General features: G+C 48.7%; 1 protein-coding gene across 1 annotated transcript in view; it reads right to left on the bottom strand.

Moving 5' to 3' along the window:
- VAV2 (vav guanine nucleotide exchange factor 2) overlaps nucleotides 1–15,063 on the bottom strand; it is a 133,430-nt gene that overhangs the window by 117,461 nt on the left and 906 nt on the right.

Below are 15,063 nucleotides of genomic sequence, written 5' to 3'. Positions count from 1 at the left end.
TGTTGGATGATTAATGGAGCCTTCCAGGGAGCAAAGCCTTTCCACATTTGGTTTGTAACTGAAATGCACAGGTAGACCACATCAGGCCAGCCCGTGGTGGCTCTCCCCAAATCACTGAGTGTGTCTGAAGGGGCACAGACCGAGACCCCACAGACAGCTGAGCCCCTTGGGGTGCCTGGCCCTGCACAGCCGGGGATGGACACACACTGATGCGTCATTCCCCAGCTTGGCAGAAGGGATCAAAGAGGTTTAATTGAGGTTTTAGTCCTCCTCCACTCCCAAGCACAAACCCCTTCGATCCCAAGAAAATTTCTTCGTGTCGCCTTGAATATCCAATCAAATAAAAAGTGACGCCACGATGTGAAAAGCAACTGCAGCTCCAGTTTTTGTTTCCAGCCATCTCAGCTCTCCCCTGGTATCGAGCTGCTGGTCTAACTCAGACACTCAACTTTTGTCTCTCTCCTCTACACTAGCTTTCAGCTGTTTCCTACCCAGACAGAGTCTGGTCAACCACACGTCTGTATCCACAGAGAAGGACTTCATGGTTACACAATCCCTGGGATTGCATCCTCCTTCCCCATCTCCCACAGTCCACATCAGGAAGCTACAACGACATGAGAACTGAGAACAGGCACTGCTTGTGTTTGGCCATGGACAGCCCAAGCTCCCAGGAAAACAGCAGTGCTCCCTTTGGTCAGCATCCCCCAAAACCTGAGCAGGAGGGACGGTCACACAGGACCTGTAAATTACTGGTTTGACCTTGTGCCACTTCATTCTTTAACATGACTTATTTCCTCCATGAGAAGCTATAAGGTCTCATACCAGGTCAGTGTTCCCCACAGACCAAACCAACCCCAAACATGCTCATAACCCTTTGGAGGGCTGAGAAATCCAGCTCAGCTCTCTTCTAGCAGCCAGAACCTCCTCCCCAGCTGCCCAGTGGTTCTTCTCAGGTAGAATGAGATCTCAGTGCTCTGTATTTCCAGATTATCTGGATGACCTTTGCCCAGGATTAGGGCCTCTGTTTGCAAAGGGCTTGGAACCAAGTGGAGTTTGGACCTGTGAATTCATGAGTAATGCAAAAACAATCCAAAAAGTAACACAAATAATCCAAAAGTAACGCAAACATAATCTCAAAAATACTCAAAAAAGTATTCATGTCAACTGCTAAAGGAGATTCCTGCAGAACCAGGGTCTGGAAGCAGGCCCACAGCACACACACACACACCCCAGCAGTAACCTACGGCTGTCTCTTTTTTAACAGTTGCCTTAAACCCGCAGAATTGTAAAAATCCAGCAGTTGTTTGGGTTTTTTAAGCCACCCACAGAAAAGTTCTGCAACAGTTTTCCCAAAGAACAGCAGGAATAAACGATGCCAAAACACCCAGGGAGAGTGTCTGGAGCTGCAGCAGCGACAGGAACCCCGGGCTGCACATCAGCTCCCTTATCCTGGGGTCTCACGGAGCTCCGTGTGAGGATGCCAGAGCCAAGGAGAGAGGGGTGGGAGCTGGGAAACTGAGATGTGTCTTAAGCCTAATGAACACCGAAAATGTCAAACCTCAAAGAAATAAACGAGCCAGCAAGTGTTGCACGGCCCCAGGGTGGGATGGTCAGCCAGAGCCAAAAGGCTTTTTTTTTTTTCCAGAGTTTTCAAGTAAAACACTAAGTGGGTGGAGGGAGGAGAAGTTCTTCCTTGATTCTTCAGCACTTAAATACATGACAAAGCCTGGCTGCTAATGTGACAAAGACAAAACGGAGCAGTTATTAAGCTACCTCGAGCACAGAGACAAGTTAAATACCCCCTTTTTGTCTGCAGGTTTCTCCCGTGCTCTGTCAGAGAGGCTCCTCCTGCCTCAGCACCATCAGAGCCAGGTAATAACAGCCCTGCTCGGCTGAATAACGGGTTTCCATGGAGTGATAACACTACCTGATGCCTTGTCTGTATTATACAGGATCTTCACACCATGACACTGTTATTAGAAGAGACGTCTCTCAAAAAAACCTCCAAATCATAGGGGGGGAAAAAAAAAAACTCAGAAAGGGGATTTGAGCACTTCCCAGCCTGCACAAGAGCAGTGCTCAGATGAACACACTTTATTCTCTTTATTCCCTGGGATCAGACCACGAGAAACCTGGTGGCTACAGGGGATTAGTCCTTCCCTCTGCCCTGGCTCAGGAGGTTGAACATCTATGCAAACATATGGCCCTATCTTTGGCAAGTTCCTCTCTGCTCCCGTGGAATCATGAGGCTGCTTTTACACCTCTTGAAGTTTTACTCCCACTCCTTTCATTCACATCCAGATAAATCAGATGTTTAACCTTGCTTAAGATCATTTTTCTCCAAGCACATAACAGATAATACTACTCACTTCGTCTTGCTGGTGGAAACCCAAAGCTGAGCGTGGGTTGGTTTTGGTGTTATTTTTTTTAATTATTGACGAGGAGGGAAATCCAGAATATCACCTCCTCGCTAGTCACTAATCATTCTGCGTTATAAATTTTAAAACTTGGGTATTTTAAATTCGCTTTCAAGTCTATGAGGCTTCAGAGAACACTTCAATCACGTTCTTATGTATTTCCCCAATGCAATGAAAGCAACAGCTTCCATGTCTGTTCATCTCCCTTCCCTTAAGGAAAAATTAAACTGTCACATCACAGGGCTCCAGGAAAAACACCAGGGAAGGAGACTGGTAGAAATACTTGACCTCACTGCTGATGACACAGAGCTGAGGGTCAGATGCCTGCCCAGGAGAAGCAGAGAGTGAGTGGGATCCTGATCCCTGGAGCTGAGCAGTGCCAACCCCCAACTGGGTTCAGCATCTCCTGATGACCCCAGTGAGAGCCAAATTGCAATAAAAAAAAGATCTTTGTGAACATCCCACAGATGCTCTGCAGGTTGGGATGAGGCATCATGGCCAGTTTGGGTACCACATACCACTGGTCTCACCAGGATCCCCCTCCCTGGGGTGCTCTCCCCCGTCCCAGCTCCACCCTGAGCATCCACTGCTCCTCTTTGCCTCCAGGAATCATGAATCACAGAAGGCTTAATTTAAGGTGCCTTCCATCCTATCACCTAGTTCCATCCCTCCATGATGTACAGGGCTGCCACCCACTAGATCAGGTTGCCAGAAAAGCAGAGCTATTTTCCAGAGGTATTAATATTCACACTCATACCCAGCCAGCCCAGCTCCACCCAGGAAATAGGACTTATCTGGCAGATTTAACCATGCCAGAGAAACACTCAGAAAGAACCCAGAGCCAGCAAAAGTACTCTTGGCTTTGGGTGAGCACTGAAACAATAAAACAAAGGACACTCAAGTCCCAAATGCACATCAGAGTCCCACATCACAGCCCTGTCCTTTCCCATTGCAAAGGAACAGATTTTGCCACACTGCCAAAATTACCAGGAACTATGAAAATGCAATGAGGCTTCATCTTCCATCAGTAAATTCATTTATTTTTCTATAGAGGCTCTCACCCACCCCAGCAGCTGTATGCTAATTCCCCCCTCAGCACTGCTTTATTATCACTTGGAAACAGATGTTACAGCCGCTCCAAAATCTGGAGGTTACAAAAACTATTAACCTAATCTGGGCACCAGGATAAGGTTTGGGGGAAGGGGGGTGTTCAGCACTGAGGGGAACAGCTCAGCCCCATCCTTCTGCCACTGTGGCCAGCAGCACAGCAGCAAAGTGGCCAGGCTTTGCTCTCCCTGCTCCTGCACAGCATCCAGAGCAACGACGGGATCCAAAACTAATTGACAAAATACCCCCAAAACCTTACAAAACAAAGATGGAGAGAGCAAGGGAGACGATGTGATTTACAGGCTTGTTCCAAAACTCAGGGAAATTAGCTACAAGATTCCATGGGTTTTCAATTGGGCACAAATGTGGATGCAATAAGCTTATTTTTTTTAGGGGTGTCTTTGTTGGGGTGTGTGTGCAAACAGTCATTTCAACCACAGATAAATCCAACTGCGAAAGGTTTAGCATTCCCCATGGAGTAGCTTTCTCTAGAGCAGCCCAGTGTGACTCCTGGAGTATTAATGCCAGAATCGTATTTATGACCTTTGAATAAATTGTTCTTTTCTGAGGGAAAGCTGTTAAACATGTTAGCAAATATAATTAAGAGGGGGGGGGGGGAATGACAAAAATCTGGAATTAAATCTCTCCTAATTAGAAATGCTTCGTGCAACAACCTGGCTGAAACCCCACACTCTCAGGCAGATACTGTAGCTTCATTAAAGCTCCTCATTACCCTTCCCGAGATAGCAGAGCTGTCAACATGAGGGAAATTCACTTCTAACCTTGTCACCTCTAAGAAAAAAAAAAAAAATGTTTAGGTGTTCTCCATGCGGTAAAGCGTGGAGACGTGCACCTGAACATGCTGAGGCTGTAAAACCTTCCAGCAAAAGGTCTGTTGTGGCATCAGGGAAGCATCATTCCCCTCCTCCCCAGCCACAGCCTCCCATTGTGTCCCAAGGAACAGGTTTTGCTGCCCACAGTCCAGGACTTCTGACCAGGTTGCTGTGTCTCAGGCAAAGTTCTCACCAGGGAGACACGGATTGCATCATGCAGAAAGTGGCCAAAGCTGGTGGGAGTGGCATCAGTTAAAGCTGGGAAGTCTCCTGGAAATGTCCTCACTCTCCATCAGCATGAACATCCCAACCCCTGGAGAACCCAAAACTCGACTGATGAAAGGGCTCAGAAAGGACTGAAGTGAGACCCCAAATCTGTGATGCTTTCCCAGCATCCTGCCCTCAGCACTGTAACCTGAAGAGCCACAGGGCAGAATGATCCACATTTGGCAAGATCCCACACTTATTTTTAATTAATTCAGAAAGCCCATCTAAAACTCCAGTTTTATGTAAAAATATCTGTGCTCAAGTAATACCACCTCCAGTTGGTTTCACGAACAAAAGATGACCTATGGAGTAAGATGATCTATGAATCATGATCTGCTTCCCTGGGAACAGCAGCTCCCAAGACAGACCAGTCCAGCACAGTCCAGCAGGTCAGCAAACCACAGTGCAACACTCACATTTCCTGTCCTGCAACTTCACACTGAAAAATCCAGACTTTTGGAGGGAGCCTGGAGCCGGCCAGGCCCAGCCTTCCTCCTGGGATGGTTGCTACTGACCTGGCTGGTTCCATGCTCCTGGTCCCTTGGCAATATGTCTTAGGTCTACTTTGTTGCTTGAAAACTGATCATTTTGTTAAAGACCCCCACATCCACCTGCAAGACCTGCACATCTCCCCAAGCAGAGCTGGGAGCTGCAGGCTGCCACCAGCATCATGATAACACCCAGTCCCCAAAAACAAGAGCTTTGCCATCCCCACAGCCCCCCTGCTCAGGACCTTCGTGGGTTCTGCCCAGCACCAGCTGGTCTGGGGCCAGATGACCATTACAGAGCCATTTGCACCGTGCAGATCGAGCATCTGCTGGCAGAGGGGCACGGAGGGAGGAAGCCCCAGGGCCAGTTCAGCGAGGCCAGAGGCTGAGCCCAGAGACATGCTGTGCTGAACCAGCTGCTGCTCCAGCAGCAATTCCCAGGAAACAGCCCCAAACCCTGCAGCAGCAGCACAAAAAGATAGAGAAGTTGATCCATAAAGAAGAAGAAAAAAAAAAAAAAGGCATAAACTCTACAGCGTAACATACTGAGTTTACTAGGAAAGTTTCTGTTTTATTTTCTGTTTAAAGTCACAATTCTCCCACAGCCATGGGAGAAAAAGACTTGTCTCATTTTTTTTTTGTCTCCTCCCCTCTCCAAAGTGACTTTCTTGGAAGATCACTCACGTGACAAAGTGCTTCCCATAAACACAGAGGGTCTCGATGTGCACACAAGCCTGTCCCAATGCTGTACACATTTCCTGTCCTGGGGACATGCCACTCAGCCTGGGATTTCCAGTGTTTAACACACTCCACCTCTTAAAGAAACATCATTTTATTTATATATAAATACATGCATATGTTTTACACATCTATCTCTATCCTATATTTTATATTTATATATATATATATAAACATTTATACCACCATGTATCTATCTCCTATTCTTGTTGCTTCTGCCACAGAGACAAGCCCAACTTCCCAGGAACAGGGCTCTGCTTTAGGGAAAATCTGTATCCTCCCATGAACTTAAACGCTCCCAGCCCAGCTGTGAGCATTCCAAGTACCTGATAAACCCAAAGGAGCCAACAGCTCATCCTAGAAAGCAAAAACAGCAGATACAGCACATCTTCCTTCAGAGCAGTGTGGGGGCAGGTGCTCAGCAAGGACACAGGGACCAGTCCAGTGCAAGGCACTGCCTTGGGGCTTTCCCACAGGGCTGGAGGAGCGTGTCCCATCCACAGGATTTGTGCAGCCACAGCTTTGCCACACAGCACAGGGAATGCCACGCTCCCAGCTTGGGCTACGTTTGTTTTCCATGCACTGGATACTCTCGTCCTGCCATGAGTTCAGAGGATTTCACAGACAATTCTGTGTTTGCAGCAGTAAACACAAATCACTTCTCCCGCTCCTCCCCTTCCTCATCCACAAGACTCCTCTGTTCCCTCCTCGGCCCCCTTCAAATACCAGATGTTCCATTTAGCTGTAAGCCACTATAAAACACAACAAAAGATATGAATGCTATAAAAGGGCCAATTTACTCCCCCCTCCACCAGTATTGAAGTGTATGCTGGAAGAGAAAGAGCAAATTTCCTCTATGAGAACCTTTAACCTTCCCCATCTCCCCGTTTACCAAACCCTGGTGGTTTGGGGGCCAAATCAAGGTCCCAGTGGGGGCAGGCACAAGCAGCTGCTCCATAGTCCCCCAAAGGAGCCAGGGCATGGAATGAAGCTCCTGCCAAATAGAGGACTGGACATCCCAGGGAGGCAAAAATCCCTCCCAACCTCAACCACTTGCATCATATCCAAAGGCAGCCAGTAGCATCTCCCTGTGCCAAACCAGGTTCATCACCTGGTCAGCTGTGGCATGGTCTGGGAGAGAACATGGAGTGATGCCACTCCCTGCAAGGGTATGCAGGGCACTGCAAGGTGGGAGACATTCCCCAGGTCCAGCAAGCCTGGGAAATCCAATCCTGACAAGTCAAGCAGCAGCACAGCAAATAAAAGCTGATTTACCACAAGGTCTGTACCACAGGCAACGCTGCAGAGTCCCCTGACAGGGGAGTTCACTGGATCACAGCATTGAGGAGCCAAATGGGCAGAGAGAGTCAGGATATGACTCAGGCTGGTGGCCTTCCAAGGAGGCAAAGGAGGACCTTCAGCTGAATCCTCACTGTCCAGACAGGGCAGGCCCAGGGGTTACGAAACAAGACCAGATTTCACATTACCTCCTGCTGCCCAAGCAACCCCTGGTGGGAGGAAGAAGGACAACAGGAGGCACATCCTTTGTCCTGTGACAGGAAGGGCTGGCAGCCCTCACATCAGGGTGAAACAACTGTTTGGGGACTCCAGAAAAGGGTTCAAAAACTTGTTCTGCAGGACTTGTTAGACAGGCTGGGGAATCTGATGGCCAAACTACTGCTCTTCAGTGACTTCTCCTGAGCATAACTGATTTTTTTTTTTTTCCAGAGCAACCAGGCTCTGAGCCTACACACAAACAACCTGATCCATCTGCACCTGTATTTTTTCCAGTCCTTTCTATGGTGGAATCCTTCTGGCCTTGGCTAGAGCACAAACACCCTCTGACTTAGGAGGAGGGGACTCATATGGTCCAATCACCCATTACAGATATAGTCCAGGAAAATCTTTCTGATTAGGGCATCCTGGCTAAAACTTACCATGAACATGGGCAGGACTCAACAGGGCTGAGCTATTTCAGAACAGCGTCTCAGTCAAACACTCCCCCAAGCAGTACAAAACACCAGTGTACTGAGAACAAGGCTCAGCAGCTGCAAACTGATAAACCCGAGGTATGGGACACCTGGACAGCAGCAGTTTTGTTATACATAAAACCCTGTACTTTGCCTTCTGGTTTGGCAACCTCCACCTGCACCAAACAGCAGCCAGGAGAGCCCAGCCCTGCCTGTCCATCCCCTGGAAACACAGGAGGCTCAGAGCCATCCCAGAGGGTGGAGAGCAAGGAGCGGCTGCATCCGAGTTGTATCATCGGGTGAAGCACAGCCCTGAGCTGCAACCAAAGAAAACACAGAGGGGGGGAGGAAAAGCCATTTTTATTAGAAACAGACCTTTTTCCAGGCTTTTTCTTGAAGGGGAGATACAACTCTGAGAAAAGTAATTGCATTAACGCCGAGTTTGACGTTGTCAAATGCAGACTGTGATTAATAGCTGCCCTGAAAAAGAAGGTCCTTCCCCCTCCTATAAAAGGAGCATCAAGGGCACACGGCTAAGAATAAGCAGGACACATGGCAGGGGTGGCAGGTGAACCTGGGCAGCTGCTGTAAAGTAACACAGGAGTCACCCTGTGCCCAAACTCGTGCCCTGGGGCTAATTCTGACCGGAGAGCTGAGGGTGACTCACTGCAGGCTGGCAGCAGGGACAAGGCCAGGCTTTGCCTGGGGCCAAGCACTGGTGAGCCCCAGGGGTGCTGGGATGATGCACAGACAGCTGGGCAGACAGATGGACCCAGCATTAACAGGAGAGCAGGTCACCCTGATGGGCACTGAGCAAGCCTTTGGGTGGGACCAGAGCTCTGAAGCTGTGCTGCTGCTGGGAGAGCAACCACTGGACCGTTTTAAGATCACTGAGAGTCCAAGGGATCTGACTCATGTCAGAGAAGGGGAGGGGAAAAAAAAAAAAAAAAAGAAAAAAGAAAAGCTACTGTGGAGCTCAAAGGAGGTGGATCCACGCTTTAAAAATCAAAGCAGATATAATCTTCACTTCCCAGAGGTGTTGCCAAGCTCACTGTACTTACCAGCCTCCACCATCCAATCCTCCCCACCTCAATATGCACACTTGGCATGTGCAGCAGCCCTCTACCCCCTCATTCACACTGCACCCTAAATCTGTGGGATTCTGATGCTCCCAGCCCAGCTCTGCCCTGAGAACCCCCAGTCCAGGCTGCTGGGATTTATGGGATGAGTATATCTTTGATAGACTTCTAAACACAGGCTTGAGGGGAATCAAATGGAGAAGGGAAAAAGCTCAAATGCTGGAAAAAAGGTTCGTCTCTTTAAGAGGCAACAAAGAAACAGATCAAAAATTTGCCCTCAGGTCAGTCTGAAGCAACATTTCTGTCACTGCCAAAAATCAGGTCCCTTCTGGCTACAGATGAGCTGAAGAAAGCGAAGGGTTCAAGGCACAGGGAGTCCCACACCCACGACAGGGTGCTGGGTCACATCCTGCCGGGCATGGCTGAGGTGGTGATGCTCAGCCCTCCCACATAATCCAGCCTCTGTTTCTGCAGCCCTAATCCCTCACCCAACAGCCCTGCTCAAAACCCAGCCCCAGCAGCTGAGCATCACAAGTGCCACTGCTGAAAATCCAGCTGTTTGTCCCTGGAAGACCGAGCAGGAAGGTACCCCCGTGTTCCTGGCGGTACATCCAGCACCAGGGATCCCCACCAAGGAGGATGGACAAGCCAAGCATTTTTACAGCTCATCAACATGCTGTTGAGAGAGAAGGCAGCTTCCAAGACCCAGTCCCAAACTTGAAAAACGACCAAACTGACTGTTTTTCTGGCTTTGTGTTTTTAAAGGCATCTATTCATTCAAGAGCCCGTTCCTGGTAGGTATTTAATGCAGGTATTTAACTCTCATCAATCATTCAAGGAGTAGGGGGGGGAAGAAAAGTTTTCACTGCTTTTCATGCTGCTTGGCACAGCCCACAGGATCCATCCAACACTTTCTGCCGCCTCCTGCCCCACCAGAATACATATGAGCCTTCAGCTGCAGGTTCAGTTAGATCTTGCAACCTCAAACAGCCGAAAAGAGGGTACTACCTCTGGCTAACACAAGGTTTTAGGGGTCTGGTTGACATGCAGGAGGCACGAAGGGGGGCTGGGAAGGAAGACTGGAAGCAGCTCCCATTTGCAAGGAGCTCACGAGCTCGGCCTTACACACAGAGCACCTTTTTTTCCCCCCTTTTGTAAAAGCTCAACACATCCAAACGGAAGTCACTGAGACACAGTAAACAGGGATATGTAATGAGGCCATTTTTTATAGCCTTTTTTTTTTTTTTGGAACAGGACTCAATTTCGAGAAGCAGAGAGTAAATAAAAAAGCCAGAGGACCTGAGCAGGGTAAATCAGAGTCACTACACAGACCTTGCTCAAACACAACCCAAGTACCCAGTCAGCTCTGATAATACTGAATTATATTTAACTACTATCATGACATATGGAAGTAATTACAAGCACTGTAGCTATAAAGCCTTCAAAAAAAAATCCCAAAGCCTTGTGAATAATTACCAGCACCAAATACACCAAGGTGCCTTCATCCCCCATATACCTGAGGGAGGCAGTGGCTACAGACCACCTGCTCCCTGTTGTCATGGCAAATGAGCACCTACATCATCAATAAATAGGATTTTGATAGCAAATTAATGCCACCTTCGAGAAGAACCACCAGGCATGGAGCCATCTGACAGCTCAGTCAGGTGTAGGGCGTTACACCCATCAATCCTGGGAGCCAGTTGTCTGGGTTGGTTCCTTAATAAGAGCAAAACAGAGCAGTGGGCAGCCAAGTCATCCTGCCAATTATGTTTGCTGCGTCTCATCAGTCTCAAGAGCCCTAATAAAACCTCCAGGCGCTGCAGACCGAGATGGATTATCTCTAGAGAGATGTCAATATGCTTCAAAATAAGAATCCTTAATGAGCTGGCCATTACTGCTAACTTAAAGCCTGTGCACACACAAACACACACATTATATCTGTGGCTGCTTCATCTCAAGAATCCAGGAGGTTCTGAGGCAGGAAAACAAAAAAAATTATATCTAGCAGTGTGCAGACCAAGCTTGGAGGAGGGGTGAATGCAACATGATATCAATGGGAGTCTTGATGTTAAATCACCCCATCAGCAGTGGCTTTGATGTAGGTACCAATTCCCACCTCTCAACACCTGGAGAATGTCAGTGTTACAGAAGGTAACAGTGCAACAGCAGGTTCAGACAGCCAGGATGGGGCAGGATTTGGGAGGTTATTGCTTTTTTCTTACCTACTCTCCTTTGAATAAACCCACATTTTCCTTCAGCTCCAGAGATAAGGAGCAGAAAGGCCCTTCACAGCATCACCACAAGCACCAAGAGGTTGAACCACATCTGCCAGATACCAGGGGAATTCACCACCAGAGAAAGGACAGTGACCTGGCACACTGCAAGAGCTCCAGCTCCCAGGTATTCCAGCATCAGGGATAATTCCTGATCAACCCCCCATGTGCAAAGATGTCCAGCACAGCTGATCCCATGAGGTCTCTGCCCAGAGACCTGCCTGAGAAGCAGCACACTGCAGCAGGGCTCACTTGAGCTTCCCTACCCACCTCAGTACATATCCAAGTCCCTGTCAGGAAGGATTAATTTTATCTAAGGCAAAAAAAAAAAAAAAAAAAGAGAAAGGAAAAAGCCCACAAAACTCACATCACCAAATATCAACCTCACCCAAACGTGCAATATTTTCATTGCACGTATTTTCTACACCTCACCACGCTGAAACACGAGTGAAGGGTCATTTAATTTGTATTTGACCAGACACTTAACGAAATTATGATTCAAATCCAATTACTGATGCAAAGCCAAAGCTCTGAGATCTCCATCTTACAAGAGTAGCTTGGGATGCAAGAGCAGCTGCACCAAAGTGACAGAGAACTGGAAATCTGTGCCAGGTAAGGGGAATGGGGAGAGGAGTGGGGTTCAGGGAAACACTGTGCTGAGAGCTGAGCATGCAGGACAGGGAATATGAGCCTAAGGGGTCCCACATCCACTCCCACTTACAAATACAAATGTCCTTTGCATCACACTCTTACAGTTGGCTGGCAAACCACCTCGAATTACATCCCCCCAAAATCCAATCACATAACAGACATAATGATCAATAAGTACCAAGGGCAAGTATGTTCATCCCACTTCCCAACTCTCCAGAAACAGCCTCTACAGCAAAAGCAATTAGCAGAAATCAAGTTTTACTCCAGCCTCATCAAAACTGGCCTCACGACCACTGACTCTGAAAAGAACTGGGCTTTAAGACTGCTTTTCCTGTTTATTTTGTCAGCCACTGTGGAGGTTCAGTAGCTTTGGGTCATCCCATCCTGCCAGGGACCCCAAAGCACTGGAACTGAGCATGAAAATAATGCACATTTGATACTGCAACCTAATGGGGCCATTTGCCTCATTTATTTAATTAAGCACCATGTATTAAACTATTGCTGCATGGCCAGCCTGGCCATTTCACCAGCCTGGCTTCTCTGCTGAAAAAGCACAGGGAGGTTTTGGGAGGACAGGGATATCAGTTCATCCCTCCACAACAAGAGCACCAGTCCCTGCAACCTCCTCCCCAGCCTTGCAGCACTGCCAACGCTCCAACCTCCCCTCCAACCTCCCCTCACAGCCCACCTTCAACAGCTGCAAGGAAAAACAAATCAGCATGGAAAGGGATTAAAAAAATAACACACAAGTGTCTGGATCTTAAAGCGTTTCTCTGCAGAGAGATGTGATTTCACCTCTGGCTTTTGAAACACTGCTCACCTCGGGCAGAAATCTGTTTCTCATTACACACCTGCACAGCCCCACTTAATTCACCGAGAAAGGTGGATGACAGAATATTACTGGGTGTTTCAAGTGTAGCACAAGTGTCTTGTCCCCTGGCATTTTAACTGATTAATAAAAGAAATAACCTCTGTAGCGAGGCAGACAGCTGGTTAGCCAGCCCAGCCAGCCCGGTAAAATGTGCATTTATCATCAAAAACAACCTCTGAAGTTCCTAGGCGCGCTCTGTCTTGCACATCCCTACCCCGTGTCTGAACACATCACAGCTGTGTGACAAAGATGGGTTCCTACATTTTTTCCTCTGAAATTTGGCCTGGAGAGGCTGAGCTGAGCACCAATAGCCACAGTGGGGCTGGGGCACCACAGGGATGTTTGTCCCCACTGTGGTTTTGGGCTCAGATCCTTTCCTCCCTCTCACCTCCCCGGGCTGCCACAGCAGCAGAAGATGCTTTTAGCCACCCTGGAGAAGAAGCCAGATTCCCAAATTCAGGAATTGCCAGAGAAGCACCAAACACATCAAGTATAAAGACTGATTTGGGTCTCATCCTGGCCAAGGACAAGCATCAGCTGAGACTCGCCAGAGCATCCAGTCCCACACCAGGCTCTGCACATCCTGTGGGCTCAGTTTTGTGCTGCTCCCCTCTGATGACCAGGTTCTTACAGAGGTGACCACTAAAGCCATCCCAACCAGCCAGTTCCCCTCACACTCCTCCTAAAGCTGGGAAAGCAGCCAGGTGGGGTGAGCAGAAAGCAATTTCATTAAAGACAGCGGGGCTGTAAACTCTTCCCTCAAACCAGTAACACCTGCCTCATCAAGGGCAGCAAGAACCTCCTCTCAGGACTACCCCCTGGGACTCTCCCTACGTCACAGCTCCCATAGAATCACAGTTTAGGTTGGAAAAATCCTTAGATCATCGAGTCCAACCATTAACCTAACACTGCCAAGTCCACCACTAAACCATGCCCCCAAGTGCCACATCTTTAAACCTGTTCTCAACTCCCCACAGGGCAAATATCACACCAAAATTAGGTTTGTAGGATTACAGTATTTCCTTAAAAGAAAAACCAGCACAGCGTGCTATTCTCAGCACGTTCTAGGAAAGCTCCAGTCCCCCACACCTACAGCTCCTCAGGACAGTTTATATTTGGAAACATCGGTCTGTGCGGAAGAGAGTTTGATCAGTTTGTAGCCTGGAAAGCCAAGAGGAAATCTCACAGCATTGTTCCACCCTGGGAAGAGGCATCGGGACGTGTTATTATTTACTCTGAGACAGCACCAGGGCTGACATAGGCTGGTTTCACCACACAGCTGGGGATTCCCGCTCTGGTTCTTTGCAGGATCAAGGTCTCTGATTCCACAAGCGAGCACTGACACCCTCACAGCAAAAACACCCTCTGCTCCCCCCAAAGAAGGGCTCCAAATTTCAGAGCTCTTGGCTGTCCTCAGCCACAGCAGCTCCCCCAGCACACGGGGTTATGTCTTGCCGGGTGAGGGGGACAAACAAAAAACTCCAGCAGAGGAAGGGAAAGGCACTTGCCAGACGAGCAGCGTGCTTGCACAGCACACGAACAGAACTCGCGTTTGTATTTTACGCTATTTATCTTCGAAGGCTTCAGTAAAGTTAAACGGAGTCTCGCGTAACCTCACTACCGGGAAGTTTCCCTTCTATTTCACCCCTAATACCTGTTGTTGTTCAAAAATAAAAGATAACAGTTTACCCTGAACTTGTCAACACAGGGGCTGCCGCCGGGGAGGGCGGAGAGCCCCATTTCATTTGTTTCCAATCGATTTCACTTCCCGATTCTCATGCAAATACCCACAGCTCAGCTGCAAAAACATAAGCAGAACATTTAGACCCAAAACAACCTGAGCTGATCTTACTTTTTTTCCCTCCCTTCGTTTAAAAGCCTCCGTCCACCAAACCGACCAGAAAATGGAAACACTTCCATGGAGGGAGCCCTTTTAAATTTCCCAAACCGTAGAACCACTATGAGAGCGGAGCAGGGAGCGGGGCCAGGGGGTTCGCTGACCCGCGCCTTCCATCATCCCCGGCCCGCCCGGACCAGCTGCGGCTCCGCGGGGATGCGGCTCCGGGAGCCCCGATACCGGGAGAGGGAACACGGGGGGGGGGTCGGACACCACATGGCCGCGGTCCCTGCCCGGCCGGGCTCGGGGCAGGCTTGCAGAGCACCAGGGTTTGCGTGTTTCTATAACTTATTCATTTATTTTCCTTATAATCTTCCCAGCCAAAGTTTTTTGTCCCGGCGCTCGCTCCTCCCGCACATCCCAGACGAACCAGCGCCTCCATAAAAACCCCGAATAATCCCATCTTCTCCTCTTGAGCCCTATTATTTGCTTTTGTTTCGCCATGGCTGTAAACAGAAGGGGGATGTTTCCC

The sequence above is a fragment of the Chiroxiphia lanceolata genome, chromosome 21 (assembly GCF_009829145.1).
Source record: "Chiroxiphia lanceolata isolate bChiLan1 chromosome 21, bChiLan1.pri, whole genome shotgun sequence".
Lineage (NCBI taxonomy): Eukaryota > Metazoa > Chordata > Aves > Passeriformes > Pipridae > Chiroxiphia > Chiroxiphia lanceolata.
Note: the sequence above shows the minus strand (reverse complement) of the source record. Positions and strands in the feature narration are given on the sequence as shown.